The following is a 15,425-nucleotide window of genomic DNA, read 5'->3' on the forward strand; positions in this document are numbered from 1 at the left end:
ATTATATTTTGTGTGTTGTGTTGGTCTGCTTAGGTTCAATAAAGGTCTTACCTGTTGGCTGGTGAATTCTATCTTGAACAGAACTCCATTGTTCTACATGTCTAGATCTCCAGTGTCAACCACTACATTTGTAATGCAAGCTCTGAATTATGTTAGGGCCATCTCCCATAGGGGCAGATTCACTAAGCGCCGAATTAGCGATAGCGTCCGCTTCGTTCAAATCGCAACACTTCGCCAGGCGTATATTCGACAGGACAACGCTAATTCACTAAAATCGGAAGTTTGCGTCCAGGGCTCCGAACGCTGGCGAAGTAGCGCTAGAGTTACTATGGCAATCAAATCAAAGTTGCGCTAGTGATGCCTAATTTGCATACGGCAGGAAGTTAAAATTCAATGGACGTATATGTTGCAGCCAATACATTACATTACACAAGCCCAGGAAAACCTTAATAAAATAAAATAGAGATGTTATATTGCTCTACACATGAGCCCAGTGTATAGTTTATGTGCCATATGTTAGGAAATGTAGGGGGGAAGATGAGTACCCAAAATTTACAATCTTTTGCAGCCTATCACCCTGAAAAATGAAAAGTCGTCAGCGTTTTTTGGGACTTTGAAAAATGTTCAACTATCTACTCTATTGCACTTCCCTGGTCTGAGGTGGCGAAGGCAAGTCTAGCGCAAGAGGTAACGTTCAGTAAAATCCGAATCTTAGTGAATTTGCGTAGTTACGTCCCTTCGCCAGAGCGCAACTCTGCCAGGCGCAAGGGAGCGAATTATCGCTAGAGTCTATCTCCTTCGCTAGCGAAGTTACGCCTGCGCCCATTAGTAAATTGACAAAGTAACGAAATGACGTCATGCTAGGCGAATTTTCGCTAATGTTAGTCACTTCGCCCTTTAGTAAATCTGCCCTACAGAGTCCAATCAAATTTTTAACATTTTTAAAAATAATTTTATTTTTCTCTGTAGTAATAAAACAGTACCTAGTACTGATACTTGATCCCACATAAGATATAATTAATCCTTATTGGAGGCAAAACAGTCCTACTAGGTTTATTTAATGTTTAAATTATTTTTTAGTAGACCTTAAGTATAGTGATCCAAATTAAAGGAAGATCCCTTATCCTGAAAATCTCAGGTCCCGAGCATTCTGAATAACAGGTCCCTTTACAAAGAGACATTAAATTATAAGGTACAGCATATTATGTGCTTTTTTATGTTTGCATGGGACCTGCATTGTTTCGTCCTGCTACAGTAAGTGCTAATCAGTTTCCTTTGATTTCATACCTCCCGTTTTCTGCGGGACAGTCCATATTTTGACAGCTCAGCGCACAGTCCCGATTTTCTTACTGAAATGTCCCGAGTTTCTCTTTGATACCAGAAAAAGATAGTTTCTGAAACTTAATTAAAATAAGAGGCTTTAAAAAGAGGTGTAAAATCATGGGCACCCTCTGGCCCAGACCTGCTCCCCTGTTGCCCCATAAAAAACCCGCTCTGCAACGCAACGTGTTCACACATGCGCATGCTGGGCCCTAGAATTGGAGGTCGGGAGGAGGCCCCCCGCTGACTGCCAGGAGGGCCCTTTGTTTGCTGCCTTGATGGGCACCCAAGGCTCCAGTACAACCCTGCTGAGGGTCCAACATTAGAATCCAGCAAGGGCACTATTTGGGCACTAAAAGGAGTTTTCCTCTTGCTTGTCTGGATATAATAGTGACTCATTTTTCTCACAATCCAAAAACATTGTAAACTGCGAAACAAACATATATGTTTAAGCAAGAACTTCTCCAGTGAATTAACTCACCAAATTGAGTAGGTGGCCCAGGTGCTCCTGCCCCAGGCCCTCAGCTCAGGGGTGCGGACAAACCGTATAAGAAAGCAAAAATGTTGGAGCAAGGCACTCAAAGGTCACGCAGGGATCAGACGAATGTAGAGTGAAATTAGAAATCTTTATTAGTATAAACTACTCATGCCTGACACGTTTCGTGTCAAGGACACTTAGTCATAGGCTACACGACACGAAACGCGTCAGGCATGAATAGTTTATACTAATAAAGATTTCTAATTTCACTCTACATTCGTCTGATCCCTGCGTGACCTTTGAGTGCCTTGCTCCAACATTTTTTGCTTCCTGATTAAACTGATCATAGTATGTATATAAATGGGATAGGAACCTTAGATTGCCAGCTCGTTAGATTGAACCTGTCCTGAGCACACACTATAAATACATATCTATGATGTTTTAGATGTCTAATGTGTTATATAAAACTGCGCACTATACAGTGAAAGAGGTAGGAGATCCCTCCATGCATGTTGGAGTGCTTGCCTTGCTTATTTCAATTCTTGATATACACAGTGGACTGGGTTGGGAAGGTTTATAGCACCCAAACCGCCATGGAACTATGTCAATGTACTATTTTATACATCCCATAGGGTCATGCACATACCATACACATCAGCTATTTCAGGTTTTCCACTTTGTGTTTCCAGTGGTTGCTTACACACTTGCGTTCTTGTACAATAGTTGCTCTGGAATTGCTGCTGGAGAGCTCAGCAACTTTGCTGCTTCCACCTCTGACCTTATAGATTGTATAATATCTGCTTGCCTGTGGCCTGTTGTGGCTATACACAATATCACAAAGTACATTGTGTTCTTTAGATAAGACAATGTTTTTCCATAATTTTCCATGATGTGGATATACAACATGCGTATGGGCCATATTTCAAAAACATGACGTTGCCATAAACAGATGTCTATAGAGACCAAAAAAAGGTTGAGGGACCTAAAACAATTTTGAAGGGCTACATCTGACCATCTGGTTTTTTGTTAGGCAGTTCTGATATAAAATACATTAATAAATCTTACATTATATTTAAATGGGGGTGATACTCCCAAATGCATGCTAGAATGCTTTCCTCTGCTTATCTCTGTTTGAAACAGAAATACCCAAGAAAAATGCTGCCAGCAGCAGTATAACCTTCTCCAAACCCAGTTTTTTTCCCCAACAGTAGCCTCAAAAATGCCTTCAGTCATAGGTGGACTTTCTGTCTGCCAAGAACCAGAATCCTTTTCTATGTTGTTAGCTGAGCTGTGCCATTTCTTGCTCAGGCTACAGTATAATAGTGACACAAGTCACTATAAGTAACAAATCTGTGATCCTTTGCGCTCCACAAAACCTTCCCAAACACAGAAAAGCACCAGGCAATGCAGAGGCCACATTGAACACAACTGCTACTGATTTAATCTATAGCATTTTGAGAATTAGCAATTTGCACTTTAAACAAGTCCACTATATATTTATGTTTCAGCAGGGCAAGTCGCACATTTTAGATTCACCTTTTCAATAGCATCTTCATGGATAGTCATCAAGAGATCATGATTTTTATTCCAGTAAGAGGAGGAGGCTTTTTCTGTTCTAATGCATCAAAGTTGAATGGAGTTCACCAATAGCAGAGCATCTCTTGTATCTCAGTAACGATATCAGTTTCTGATTGTTATGAGATGTGGTGAAGAGTACAACAGGAATGAACTGGGGGTTCAGCAGTAAGGGCAGAGAGAGAGCCTACTGTATCATAGAGGTTCTTCGGGGAACTACAGTGATTAGAACATGATATATTGTACTATGTAAAAAAATGTATATTCAGTATAAACTGGTGTTTGTTGTGGGTGCATGTGCCGTTAATTTTAGACTGTGATATCAAAGGCTTTGATTAAGGGTGCATGCATCTGAAACACTTTAGGCAGCAGGCCTAGCTGTGTGGTGATGTTTTTGAAGATGTGCCAATAGACTACGCGTTTATGGATTCATGGTGATGTGGATTTCTTCCTTCCAAAGATAATTATTGTTCATATCTGGAGTACCACTTAACCAGCACCCATCAAGACAAGCCTTTAGATCTGTGCTGGAACGGAGGCAGGTGAGGATTTGCCGGTGCAGCTTTCTTCATTCTATTCCGTATAAACATCAGGGACGTCCAACCCACATAAAGCTGAAGGCACACCACCTTCCAATACTCTTTTAAAGAAGAACAAAAGGTTGAATCACTAGGGGGTGTCTAGTTATTAGAATCCTACCAGTGATTCTAGTTGCTTACTACCCAAGGCTTGTGCTCCTTTTTCTCAAGAAAACCCCACCAGCCCAGTGTGCTTTTCATGTGAGAGCAGTGCCGCCATATTGTTGTAGTGTCCCAGGCATTCCATCGAATACTCTAGGCAAGTGCATGTGCAATACAGAACTTCTTTACTGATTTCTAGAAAAAAATGTGCACCCAGCTTCAATAAATACAGATGATGCTTGGGATATGGAACATATGGCAGCACTAGATAATACCGAAAAGGAAGCTGACCATTTCCTAGTTAAGCCTCCTCAGATCTCAGAATGGTCAACCATTGCAAATTCTTACTTGCATATAAAGGATTAGCACAGTTACGTTTCAATAAGAATGAATCAAAAACTCAGCGGATCTCAAAGCAGATCCTGTATTTTGTGCATCTTGGAGCATGGTGTAAACTGCTTCTATCCACCCATATGGCCCCATGAATAGAAGGTTTAGCCAATAAGGTTGAGAAAATGTCTTTATAAAGATCCTGGATTCCAAACAATTCTTATGATTTGGGTTGTGGTACAAACAGATCAACCAATGTATTATATACCCTCTGGAACAACAGATTTTTCAGTGTAGAATCACATGAGATTATGGGATGTTCTGTGCTGACTAAGCTCTTCTTCTGCAGAGGATGTCTTCCAATAACTAGTTATGATATACACCAGCCATAATCTAACCATCTTTATATTCCATAGATAATAATAGCTTAATTGATATCATTTAACTTTAACCATAATGGTGTTAGACTGTGGCAACAACCCACAGCAACAATAACATTCATTTTGTGTTCTTTGTGAAAAGATCTTCATTGCTGCCTCAAATTGTCGCTCAGCCGTGTGATTTTTTTTCCCAAATCTTTTCTTCTGTTTCTTGCTATTATAATGAATCCCCATTGTAATTGGAAGTGTGTATTTATGACATTGCAGAATAAAACCTAGAAATGTGTTTATTTGTTTTCGGCAGAGAAGAGTAGCAGACAAATGCTATTATTCTGGTTAAATAGACCGAAGAATGGGTTTGAGTAAACCAAATATATGTTTAATTCAACAACCAGAGGTCAAGGACAGACTTGCCTTGGGGCACATAGGAATAACTGTAGGAGAAGCCCTACAGTGCCAATTCCAAATTATATTTGTGGCCTGTGGCTATAATCCTTCCCCTAGGAAGAGATTCCTAAGAACACTCTGTGGCTGATCCAAAAGGATTGGGTGTTCCAAGGTTCAATCTCCAGTCCAACACATCCACTCATATTTTCTTGACAAGTGAAGGTACTTTCAGGTTGCCTGCACTCTCAATCTACAGTATACCTGACCAAACCATGCAAATTATTGGGCAGCATAGAAGTAGTTCTAAATAGTCTCAGGATCAGAATTATACTTGTGGTTTCTAGAGATAGGTATTACGGTTCATGATCATGATCAAAATTATCCTTCTGGTCTTTGGGGATAGGAGTTAAGGCTCTGCTGAGGAGAGACCCTATTTGTGCAACAACAAAACCCTTCAGAGAAACCTTTTCCTAAGGAACCTCTAGAGCAGTGTTCTATAACCAGTGGCTCATGAGTACCATGTTTATCACAAACCCCTTTGATGTTCAATCTCCAGTCCAACACATCCAATTATATTTTCTTGACAAGTGAAGGTGCTTTCACATTGACTGCACTCTCAATCTACACCTGACCAAACCATGCAAATTAGTGGGCAGTATATAAGAAGTTATAAATAGTCTCAGGATCAGAATTATCCTTGTGGTTTCAAGAGATAGGGATTACGATTCCTGATCATGATCAAAATGATCCTTCTGGTCTTTAGGCATAGGCGTTAAGGCTCTGCTGAGGAGAGACCCTATTTGTACAATGATAAAACCCTTCAGAGAAACCTTTTCCTAAGGAACCTCTAGAGCAGTGTTCTACAACCAGTGGCTCATGAGTATCATGTTTATCACCCCATCTATTATTTCCATATTCTGTCTCTGTGCTTCTATATTTTTTTATAGTGGTGAAGGTGGAATATGATCAACAAAATATTCACTTAGGTCAGTAGGGGAGAAACTGGTGGACACCCTGATGATGACCTTAGAGGTGAAAGGGAAATGGGGGCATGGACAATGGATGTCCTTCAGGAAGAAAAAGTCAAAGAATTGAGTGAATGATTGTGTTGGCAGGAGGTTTGTAGTTGAAAGAACTGGGTAGGAAAATACATTGATTCAGGTTTTAGGAGCTGCTTCTGCACATTTATATATATATATATATATTATATATATATATATATATATATATATATATATATATATATATATATATATATATATATATATATATATATATATATATATATGCCTTAATCCTCTTGTTGAAGTGAAACTGTGAAGTTCAAGAAGGAATGTATCATGTGTATAAATGAAACAAATTATGGACCAGCTGGAAAAAATGGAATTTAGAAAGAGATGGGTCAGACCAAAAGATGGCAATTGCTATGTACTATTAAATTTGATATCAATAAACAGAGAAATCCTAGTCGAATTGCTTATTTATTAATCAATTATTCCTTCTTTTCTCAGGGGCAGCTGTGCTGTTTTTGTTGCGTACACATTATTCAGTATTGTTGGTGTTGGAAGGAGAGATTGCTGATCTGTAGAGAAATACAGGATGCTCCTGCTGTTTCCTTTTTACGAAAAAGTGAATTTTTAAAAGTTTCCTCAAAATGTTCCAACATTTTTTTCCTGGGGGAGTTGAAACCAGGGTACATTATTCAGCTCAGAGTAAATAAACTTTGCATAACATTGATCAGCTGGGTAGAGCAATTTGCTGATGGTGGAATAATTAGAATGGACAAGCAGTAAATGTGAGCTGCAGTGCATTCAGAGGAAACTATAGCTGATGTACACATTACTTCGATGTGAATGAGTATTTTGGGACATCCATAAATATTTATGCTCTAGTTTAATGAGTTTAAGATATTTGAAATACATATGGAGCCAGACTGATTTTGCACTGGTAAATCGTTTCTGTGTTGTGCCTTGTTCTGCTTCACAGTGGCATTAGCATTGTAAGATGATGGGGAATGACATCTTCAATATTGTAAGGAAATGGTTAGAGCCAGAAGGGATATCCAAATGTGAAAATTTCCGCACCTCCCTCGCCTTTCCTATGACAATTCCTGCTGGATGGTGCAAAACTCTCTAGACGGTCGGCACACGTCAATCATAGTAATCACAGTTGAATGGAAGAGAGCAGCACTACACCATTTTGTTGCAGGTGGGGAGCTTCCCCATTTATTTTTCACCACAAAAAAATCAACGTTTCGGGGGGGGGTTTCACCCCATCCTGTTGAAGGGTGGGTGAAAACACCCCCGAAACGTTGATTTTTTTGTGGTGAAAAATAAATGGGGAAGCTCCCCACCTGCAACAATATGGTGTTGTGCTGCTCTCTTCCATTCAACTGTGATTACTAGAGCCAGAAGGGGTCACTTACAATTACCTGGGTGCAAGTTCTAGAACTATGTGCAGAATAAGGCAGCCTTGTCCTTGTCAAAGGACTCCATTGTGGCCTCAATGATACAGAAGTTAGTTGACTGGTAGAAGACTCACCTACAAGACTTTCTCCATCCACACCTCATGATTACAAAGCTGTATTTATGGGGGGAAAGCAGGTCTCTGTGATTTGTTTTGGAGCCCAGACAGTTGCTGCAAAGCATGGTGCAAAGTCTAAAAATATAGTGGATGGTGCCTGCTTTTCTACTTTGCCTGCCCTCAGTGGCCCACCCTCTTCAATATTGTAAAGCTGGCCATAGATGTAAAGATCTTTAAAAGATCTTTTCATTTTAGTGAGACCACGATTATCTCGAAACGATTGTTTAAATGTACGATTTGTCCATCAACTAAAAAGACCATTTCAGGCGATATTGCTAGAAAAACTGAGGGTAGCTGCCTGCTTGGCCCCCCAAACATAGATAGATTGCACTCGGACCGATAAATTGTTTTTAACCTGGCGGATCAATTTTCTGACAGATGTTGGGCGAAAAATCGTAAGATGTAATATCGTTCGATTCCCACTAACTTCACGATAATTTGACGGATTGGTCGGATTTCGCTAAAATCGGTCGTTCAGCATAGAAAAATCTTTGCGTCAATGGGGACCTTAAGAGGCAGCATTTGTCCAACTATTGCAGTTCAAGTCCCACTAGAAGGTCCATTCTTTGACCTGGGCCCGACTTGATGTATCATTCATTCAACTCTAGTTGCAAGAACATATTCACCCAAATCTTACCCTACAAGCTGGGCTTTCAGGTACATCCAGAAACTATTCTCCCAGATTCTTATCTGAGTTGGTTTTTAGGCTGAGCCCTATCTCTGCTTTTGTCCCAGGCCTCCTAGCAGTGGTGTAACTATACAGGGAGCAGACCCCGCGGTCTCGGGCAGGGGGCAAACCAAGGGATCAGGTCCTCTATAGTTGTAGAAACATTAGTACCCAGCTGGCTGCCCCACTTGCAACCCCGCACCTGAGCTACTCGCCTGCTTAAATGCAAACAGACAGTGCGAAGTGGTGGAGGGGAGCGGTGCAGATGCGTGCCAGGCCCCTCCAAAGACTTTTTGGTGTGTAGGACCAATGTGAAGTTGGTTCACCACTGCCTTCCAATTTGGGAACCACTAGGGTTCAAGCACATCTTCTTCAGTGTTGTTGGAGGAGCAGTGTTAGTGACTGAGCTATTACTGTTATAGACTGGTGTAATAACTTTTTTAATACTGTAAGATGGCAGATGCAATGCAGTATATAATACTGTGAGACTTTATGATACTCTTCCTCCCCAATATTTATCTTTTTTTTTTTTGGTTTATATTTTCAACACTAATCCTATGAGTGGGGGCAGCTTGCACCATTGCTCTTTCATTGTATACAAAAAAACAGTACATTTCATGGGGTAACACTGGCAACTTAAATAGAAATTCATTAAAAATATATTGTAATTGGCTTTTGCACTTACTACCACGGTCGGACTGGGCTGGTGTGTTGTGACTGAGATAGGGGTGTGCAGGCCCCTGAGTTGGAAGGCCCAGTGGGCCCCGGACCCCCAGTCTGATGCTGCTTACTACCTCCCCTGTAATTAGCTGAGTTAGTTTAACTAGAGATAATGGGCAACAGTCCCCATGTATAACTGCCCTGGCACAGCAGAAGATAGTAGGAAGCTTGAAAAGAGAGCAGGGTTAACAGAACAAGATGGTACCAGTAGGGCAAGATGCCTTCTGTAACCCTATATACTGTATATGTGCTGCCCAACCAGTGGCCTTTCAGCTTTCACCCCACCAAGTCAGAGGGGGCATTAAATGAGTTAATAAGTCTGGTAAACAAATCTACCTCGTTTGAACTTCTTGGTGAATATAACACAGGTAAGTTGTCACCGTGATTTTTGTGCCCTGTTTATTTTATGATGGCAGCGCACTTAATTAAAACGATAATAAAAACCGAACCGTAATTAAGCTGGAAAGATTAAGTGAAGTAATAGAAATGGGAAGCCGGCTCGTTTTTCACTCGATGGAAAAATCAGCATTCATTTATAGCGGATTAACTTCTTCGTAGGCATTTAATTACGGTGATAAGCATTCCAGAGTTTTCTGTCGTTCTCCCCTTACTCCCGAGAAGCCGACGAGATGATCCATTAACCTGAGGGAGAGGCGCCGTCCAACAAAGCCCTAATGGGAAAAAATATATTCGAATGATCATATAATTAATTAGCTGTATATAAACAGTACAGTAGGAGGGCGTGCTCACAGTATCTTCCTTAGTATATGTTCAGTTATAGCCATATGTGGGAGCTGCCATGTTTGATGCCTCCCTGCAGAACTGTGTTTAGGATTGTGGAACCCCTATGGTGACACAGCTTTTAAGTAAGTCCCTGGACAGATGAGCAAACCTATCAACTGGTTTCCTGCTAATGCTTTGCCTTCACAATCACAATTCAAAGTTTTGTTATTTTTGGGCTGGCCCTGCCAATGTAATAAGTTTCTAGACCCCTTTTGTCTGCAGGCGGCATCTCCTAGAGGCATTTTATCTATGTTTTGGGGAATGCAGTGACAAGCCATCTTGTGACAACAGTAGCTCAGACAAGACTGAGGTTTATTTACTAAATGCAGAGCCGGTGCAAAAAACACATCCAATCTACTCTTTTTCAGATTGCACCCTTCATTTTGATGTAGGTATCTCTGCTAGGGTTACCACCTTTTCTGGATAAAAATACTGTCCTTCCTGTATATTTATTATTTTAATAACATTGGGATCAACCTTTATTTTTACCGGCCATGCAAGTTAAATATCGACCAGGTGGCAACCCTACTCTCTGCTCCAAAATGAAGTATAGTGTCCTGTGTCTTCCCTATAAATGCAGGCAGCTCTGGATTAATGAGAGACAAGCCTATAGTAGTAGGCAGCCTTGCGCCCACCAGCTCTGCACCCAAACCCGAGACCCAAGTATTATATAAATGAAGGGTTAAAGAGAATAACAACTTAGAACTGCAGGATTAAAAGGGTGGTAAAGCTTTATGTTAACTTTTAGTGTGTTACAGTATGGCCAATGCTAAGCAACTTTCCAATTGGTCTTCATTATTTATTTCATATAGTTTTTGATTATTTGGTTTCCTCTTCTGACTCTTTCCAGTTTTCAAATGGGGTTTGTTTCTCCATTTCAAGCCGCTGTTTGAGAGTCTGTATCAGACCCGGACTGGCAAATGGGTTCTGGCAAATGCCAGAGGGGCTGCTATAAGTCACTATATTTTGGGCTGGTGGGAGGCTGTTTGGGCTGCTGTGTGGCCTGTTTGGGCCTCTGTGTACCTGAAATGCCAGGGCCTATTTTGAATCTCAGTCCAGGCCTGGTCTGTATGTAGTCAGGGCCCCTTCAGGATTTTCAAGCGAATATAGGATTCCATTAGGTATTTTCCCCAGGCAGGCCCGGATTTGTGTTGAGGCCACAAAGGCTTGGGCCTAGGGCGGCAAAATATGAGGGGCAGCATGCTGCCCAGCCGATTTTTCAGGAGCACTGAGGACGCGTACTCCGCATAACTATACACTTAGCGCACTACCGAGCCTCAGTGTCGGACTGGCCCACCGGGTTACCAGGAAAACTCCCGGTGGGTCCAGGTGTCAGTGGGCCTCTTGCCTCTAACCATTTGGTCTATTTCATGGTCATTCCCTATTTATTTATGGGAAAAAGAGGCTTAATAATGGAACAATAGAGTATAGTATGTAGAGATAAAAGACTAGGAGAATAAAAAGGTTGCCGAGCCGCCACCCTGGAATCACTTTGCGACACGCTTCTTCTTGCCCCCAGCCTCAACCACTTTATTACCGATTCCGCCGAGCCGCACTCCCTCTCTAGGGGCAGCCGACAAGGAAAACCTCTTCCTACTTGGCCTTCAGGCTCTGCCCCTTAAGGTCCCCGAAGGAGTGTATTTGGAGGAAAGCTCAGATGATCAATACTGGCAGTCAGTACTGTAACCACCCTCTTCTGGGCCCAGGTGCAGGATGAGTTCCCCCTACAGACCCCTTACCGTATTTGAAGTGGAGTGGTCTCTGGCTGGTCCCGAGGGGGATCAGGCCTTGGTGCTCCCCCGATAGTTACACCACTGCTGGCAGTGCAACGAGCTGTGCCACCTCCCATGAGCCATGGAGAAAAGTGCAAAAAAACTCTAAGGGCATGTGCAGTGAACAAAGTGCAATTTTGAGTGCAAATGCTATGTTTTCCCCATAATGCAATGTTTTTCCCGTAATGCAATGTTTTCCCCAGAATTCCAGCATAAATGTGCATGCCAGAGCACCTGATGCTTTTGTGCCTGTGCGTCAAAATAAACTCAGTGGTGTTTGCACATCGTCACCAGGGGCGATCGCTGCAGTTGTTGCCGCCCCCCCTCCCCCGTGCGCTTACCTTTTTGCGCCTGAGGGGGTCCGGGGGGTTCACCAGGGCACCAGAGAGGGCCAGTGCACTAGCGCAGAGAGCCTAACTGCGCTCTCTGTGCTAGAAGAGCCGAAAACCGGAAATTCGGCTCTTAAAGTACCAGGAGCACCATTTTTGCCGCACCTGGTACCTAGTGGGCGCTGTTCCTTGAGGCGACAGTCTCAAGTCGTCTCATTGGCGAAGCGCCCCTGATCTTTACAAATCAGACACGCTCGTGCCAAAGTCCAGGCATAATTTCTGGTGTTCGACGTGACATCCGATTTGTGACAAAATACAAGTGAAATTGCATTACTTTTGATGCATCAGCCACAATTATGCCCCCTGGCGCCCACAACAGTGCTAGAATTCTGGGGGAAATGGTGCATTATGGGAAAAAAAACATTCTTCAAAATTGCACTTTGGTCACTGCACTCGCCATTGTAAATGAGTCCTCTTGTCCCCTTCCCCCAGTTTTGTCACATGAAACAAGAGGCAGAGCGAGTAATGCTGTTGTAGACGCTATGGATAAACCTATATATACCGTATATATTTCCAAGGCCTTCTTATAATAATGTTCATTAGGAAAGTACAAATGAAAAATAATTTTATGGAACTGCTCTTAGTTATGGTGCTATCTATGGAGCCACTCTAAAGAAAATAACAGCTGCCAGTCAGATACACAGAATATTCAGAGAATGAATCATCAGAATACACAATACACACTGCTTTGATATTATCTGTATAGGTGCCATCATATTCTGCTGCTCCGGACAACAGACATCCCAGCTCATATTTTGCAAAACCCCATCATAACAACATAAAAAAAAAACATAAAAAACATAATCCTGGATCAAAATCTGGGTGTCTGAATCCATTGAAGCAGTTTGTGCACAACCCACCCCCCAACTGCTCACAGCAAAGTGACAGTTTCACCCGACAAACAAACAATGTGACAGTTTCACAGAGTTCTGTTTTCCATCATTCCCAGAAGCAGGAAGGCCTCGAATCATACAGCGAGTAAGGATTTCACACTTAGCTGCTTGGGTGGGTGGAGGGGAAACATTTGTTAAACTGTTAAATTTTTCCTTTGTTTTCTGAAACCACACAGATTCCTCCAGTGGAGATGCCAGATGCAGCGCATGTGTACAGACAGGAGCCCGAATAACTGGATTGTAGACCGAATATGTTTAAAGGGGTGGTTCATATTTGAGTTAACTTTTTAGCAACTTTTCAATTGGTCTTCATTTTCTCTTCTTTATAGTTTTTGAATTATTTGCCGCCTTCTTCTGAATCTTTCTAGCTTTCAAATGGGGGTTGCTGGCGTCATCTAAAAAAAACGAATTCTCTGTACGGCTACAAATGTATTGTTATTGCTACTTTGGTAAGTTATCTCTCCCCTTTGAAAGTTAATGGCGAGGGAGGACTAAGCCCTATGATTGAAACCAATGCCCAGGCCGGGAGACCTTTATTTCAGGTAATGCTCTTATGCCGAAAGGCTTAAGCATTTGATATTAGGACCAGAGGTAAATAGTTAGGGACTGACATATGGGTTTTACCTTGACGTGGTATGGTGGCTTATCAATCTTATGATCATAATTTTGTAATTAAAAACCCCTGTTTTTGTAAATACATGCAACTGCATAGATTACTTATGCGACAGGGGCCAGGGAATGTGCATTGATCAATTTCTCTTCTTTTTCTCTATGTCTGTAGTTAATTTGGCCAGATCAGTAGCACTTTCATTGTATTTTAGTACATTTTTATTTAACCATGGAGTGCAGGCCCGGACTGGCAATCTGTGGGTTCTGGCAAATGCCAGAGGGGCTGCGTTATGGTTCCATAGAAAGTTACCATATAGTGGGTTGGAAGGGGGCTGTTTGGGCTGGTAGGGGGCTGTTTGGGCCTCTGTGGACTTGGAATGGCAAGGCCTATTTTGACTCCCAGTCCAAGCCTGATGGAGTGCTCCCACAACCTTTCCTTTTTGCATTTTGTATTGCTACATTTTCAGGGGTAATTCTTGCTATTATGCTGCCTGAGGTGGCCTTATTCCGCCGCCCCCACCCATCCCCACGGCACTAACCTTTACATCGCCGTTTTGTCGAAGTATGGGAATCACACGCTGTAGGCAGAATAACTGCATTTAAGATTTATTAAATTTCCACCTTTACATCGCCGGAGAGGGCAGGGGCGGTCCGCGGCGCTTAGTGCAGAGAGCGCAATTGTGCCCTCTGCACTAGAAGAGCCGAATTTCCGGTTTGAAAACCGGAAATTCGGCTCTTCGTTACCAGGAGCGACATTTTTGCCAGGGGGGCGCTGCCGCCTGAGGCGAGTGTCTCAACTCGCCTCATTGGTGGAGCGCCCCTGTACATTTTATTACTCATCTTTCTATTCAGGCCTCTCCTATTCATATTCCAGTCTCTTATTCAAATCAATGCGGGAGAGAAACGGGAGAGCGGCTGAATAAAAAGCTCAAAAACCACAATTACTAAAAAATTAAAACCAATTGCAGATTGTCTCAGAATAGCACTTTCTACATCCTAGTAAAAGTTCATTTAACTTCAGAACAGCTTTGAACCTCTGCAGATCAACACACTGGACACGATCGAGCAGGTGGGTGAGGGGAGGGCCAAGTAGGAGCTGCAGTGTGCCATCCCCTCTGAAGTTTTTTTTTTGGGGGGGAGCAGACGTGTTGTTATTATATCACTGGCTATTACACTGAATTTGGTTGAAATACCATAACCTTGTAAGTAAAAAATTAAGTGATTTACTTCCAATTTTTTTACAAGGCATATCTGTGCATTTGGGTTCATTTGGACGGCTTGTACCTAAAGGGGTTATTCGCCTTCAAACACTTTTTTCAGGTCAGTTGGTTTTAACTTTCTATTTTCTATTTGTAACCACTTTTCTAATGTTGAAGTATAAAGTTTTATTTTTCACCTTCTAAAGCAGCAGAGGGGGGGTCGCCGACTCTTAGGGGCAGATTTATCAAGGGTCGAAGTGAATTCGAGGGAATTTTCTAAGTAAAAAAAATCATTTTTTGTATACTTTGACCATCGAATACGATAATATGGTTTCAAATTCGATTCGAAGTAAAATAGTTCGAATATTCGACCATTTGATAATCGAAGTACTGTCTCTTTAAAAAAACTTTGACTTCAATACTTCACCAAATTCGAAGTGGAAGCAAAATCGTTCGATTGATCGCTGAAAACCTTTGAATCGTTCAATTCGAACGATTTAATCATTAGATCGTTCGATTTTACTTCAACCGCAGAATAGCCAAATTCAAAGTATTTTTATTAGATGGTCGAAGTATTTTTAACTTCGAAATTCGACCCTTTATAAATCTGCCCCAAAAACTGTTGTAAATTGATACATTTAGTTGATACATTTCTTATCT

The sequence above is a fragment of the Xenopus laevis genome, chromosome 1S (genome assembly GCF_017654675.1).
Source record: "Xenopus laevis strain J_2021 chromosome 1S, Xenopus_laevis_v10.1, whole genome shotgun sequence".
Classification (NCBI taxonomy): Eukaryota; Metazoa; Chordata; class Amphibia; order Anura; family Pipidae; genus Xenopus; species Xenopus laevis.